Genomic DNA, 3,532 nt, shown 5'->3' on the forward strand with positions numbered 1-3,532 from the left:
GGGGGGGGGTAGTGGGAGTGGTCTTGATGTAATTATTGTATATTTCCTAATTAATTTAACCTTCTAGCTTATCTAGCAATACATGTGAGTACATGTGTGTGTGGTGTATGTGTGAACATATTAAGTGTATCTCAGATATTATAAAAATTTGAATAATCTACTATAAGTACACAAGATTTAAACCCTTTGAGTAGATAGGTGTGTGTGTGTATGCATATAATGTGTGTGTAAATGAGTTAGCATATTTTCATTATTACAATTAGATAATCTGTTACATATGTGTGTCTGTATATATATACTTTACATTACATTGAATCCCATTATTAGTATGAATGTAAGTGAGGAGTGACTGAAACTAATATAATTTCACATTTTCTTTCCTTGTAAATATTAACACGCTTGGTTTGTTTGACTTTTCTTTTATTTCAAATTGCAATATTTGGTAAAACAAACAGGAATTCTTCAGAATTATATTATTATTATTATTATTATTATTATTATTATTTAAGACTGGCACTTTTTCTTATTTTCTATTTGATATATATATATATATATAATTGAAAGGATAAGTAAAATTCAGTTGGTTATATCACACACACCTGATCTAAAACAATAGGATCAAATGCATAAATAGGGCTGGTGTTATCTGTAGCATGAGAGTCTGATGACCAGCTCGTGGCACTCTCCTTGCAATGGTGAGGTAAGAACCACACAAGACTCTCCTTACTATGGTACTGTAACATCTTCATCACCAATACCTTTGCCCGTCCCATTACTAAGGTGATATAAATATCCTCACCAGAACAGGAAATCTCCTTTGTGGTTGCTCAACATGCTAGGAATGGCAGTCAGATGTCCTTCAGATTACACCCTATCTTCTTAAAAAAGTAGGAAAGACATTTAATGATGAAGTTGAAATATAGTCATTAGTTGCCCCTAAAAGGATAAGATGGTCACCGTTGGAATGCCTCTGATTATAAGTCTGCTCAGTCGTTGCCAACCTAGGGCTAAACAATCGCTAAACAAACTCCCTTTGCTGTGATGATGGATTGTTCATTCCAGACTCTCCTAGCCATGTATGCACATTACGTTTCCACGGCAACACAATCTACAAAGACTCTTTGTTGTGTGGTAAGTAATATCCATGCCACACTCTTCTTGCCGTGGTGTAGCACGAATTCCTGTGACCTCTCCTTACATTGGTGTAGTGTTGCTGCTGTTTCCAGACTATTCTTGTAACGGGAGCCCAAACCAGACACTATTCATCAATATAATACTTTTACATTATTCTCTTCAATCTGGTGCTGTCATACCCATTTCTAAATTATAAACCATTTTGTTTTAGGCAATTAAATTCAACTATGGCTTTTGACCTTTTGCCAAAATGAAGTCTAACAAAATAATTAATAGTGTCTCTAATTTTTAGTCACCAACAAAAATAGTTTCATTTGTACTAATTGCCAAATAATATGTATACTTGAAAATTCCTATTTGTTTAAATATTTGAAAATCATATATATGATGTGTGTGTTTAAAATCGGATATGCTTGGGCATGTTTGTGTGTACATGTGTGTGTGTGTGTGAGTGTATGTGTGTTCATATATATATATATACACATACATACACTTGCACGTACATGTGTGTGTATTCATGTATGTATTATTGAAACAATTTTTTTTTTTTGCTTTGAATCCTGCTCCCCCTCTCCATAAAAACTAACAATTCATCTTTAAAACAAAAGTTGAGTTCTCACATACATACACACAAATATATACTTAAACATATTTTTGGTTCTGAATGCCACAATCAGAACTAAAATTCTTCAACACTAAGTTCTGTTTGTTTTGAAACCAATTAAAATGGTTAACAGACTACTTTAATTATAACATTAAAAATCTTATTTGTTATATATATATATATATATATATATAGATAGATATATAGATAGATAGATAGATATAGTCCAGTTTGTTATTTGTTATTCATATGATGTAGGTTAATCAGCTTTGATCTAAGAATTAATTATTCATAATTATATTCATTGAATAATGTCCATTACTGGATTTATAACATTCAGCTAGATTTAATAATGTTTAGTATTAGTTAATATAGCTCTGATGTGATAGTATGTTACATAATGTACTATATTAAATCTAAGAATGATATAAAATAAATTGCTATATTATTAGTATTATATTTTATTATTCTGCATTATAATACTATATACACTACTAGATTAAGTAGCTTTATATCAATGCAGTGCATCAGAAAGAAAATTATATTAGATCATATGTGTGTATTAATTCATATATGTTATTGATTAACTAACTAATATTTAGTTTTTCATTGAAGAATTTATGACATCATAACTAATGTATATTAATTGATATATAAAAACATTCAGAAAAATAAGACCTGCATTATTTCTCAGTAATGTAGTGGCTTGCTAATATTAACTATTAGACTTTTGTGTAAGCATTTTTGTTAAAAATATGTTAACAGATACAGGAGAAATTATGATTACTTAATTAAAAGTCTTTTACTTGTACCATTCTTCATTTCTATTACATAAGTATTATCTTTAAATGTGAGATAGTACCACAGAAAATATAAACTTTGATACTAAATATCTCCCAGCATTGTTTCCAGCTGAATTTAATCCTAATTGCTTTAGATTATTAAATAAAACAATAAAAAAGGGTTACAAAGCTCTGTGGCCCTTTGCTTTGTTTACATTTTATTATAGAGTTTAATATCTAATAAAACTGAAACAAAGGTCAGAACCAACCTTTCTGCTTGATTAAGTCTGTTGTTATTGACTAAAATGTAGTCACTGTATCCTAACTTGCTTCAAAAACTCACTGATTCTCACACATACTGTTTCTCTCTCCTTCTCTCTCTTCAATCATACCTTGTTCATTGCTAACCTTTCACATCTTACAGCTGTTTCATAGCACATTTTTTTTTTACTACATTAATACCAACATTAACCCATGTTCATTCATCATTGTTTCTCATTCATACTTTAAAGTTGTCTGTTATATTTAGTTTCTCATGTCCATTCATATTGTCTTCAAAAATTAACCATGTCTCACTATGTTTTTTTTTGTTTTTTTTTTTCTAATTTCTTCATAACCATTCATGAAAATCTTCTTTCCAAACTATTTACTTTCTTTAAATGCCATTGTCATTTTTATTCATGAATTTATTTAATTTTATTTTTCTCCCTTACATTGATTTTCCTGTTTATGCTTATATTTCATACCAGATAATTTGCATAAGAAACTTTACATTCTTCTCTACTCTTATAATTTATTTTTTATCTAGAGCTTAAAAAAAATTATTAAACAATGTGTAGTAGTCTATAGTTTTAGAGTTAATTCTTGTTTCAGCTTTTTTTTTCTTTTCTTTTCTTTATTCCACTTTCTTTTTCTCTCTGTACAAAATAGACCAGCTCCACATATTCTCATTTTAATTCTGTTTCATTCATAATAAAATGAAGATTGAAAAATTCAACATTTTGAACAGTTC

At 29.0% G+C, this 3,532-nt stretch overlaps 1 protein-coding gene and 1 long non-coding RNA gene across 21 annotated transcripts in view; one reads left to right on the plus strand and one right to left on the minus strand.

Annotated features, from left to right (window-relative positions):
* The window catches only part of LOC106874615 (neogenin), a 305,112-nt gene that overhangs the window by 243,961 nt on the left and 57,619 nt on the right, over positions 1–3,532 (plus strand). The window lies entirely within an intron of this gene.
* The window catches only part of LOC128248697 (uncharacterized), a 118,654-nt gene that overhangs the window by 54,218 nt on the left and 60,904 nt on the right, over positions 1–3,532 (minus strand). The gene's annotated exons all lie outside the window — the stretch shown is intronic.

The sequence above is a fragment of the Octopus bimaculoides genome, chromosome 9, assembly GCF_001194135.2.
Source record: "Octopus bimaculoides isolate UCB-OBI-ISO-001 chromosome 9, ASM119413v2, whole genome shotgun sequence".
Taxonomy (NCBI): domain Eukaryota; kingdom Metazoa; phylum Mollusca; class Cephalopoda; order Octopoda; family Octopodidae; genus Octopus; species Octopus bimaculoides.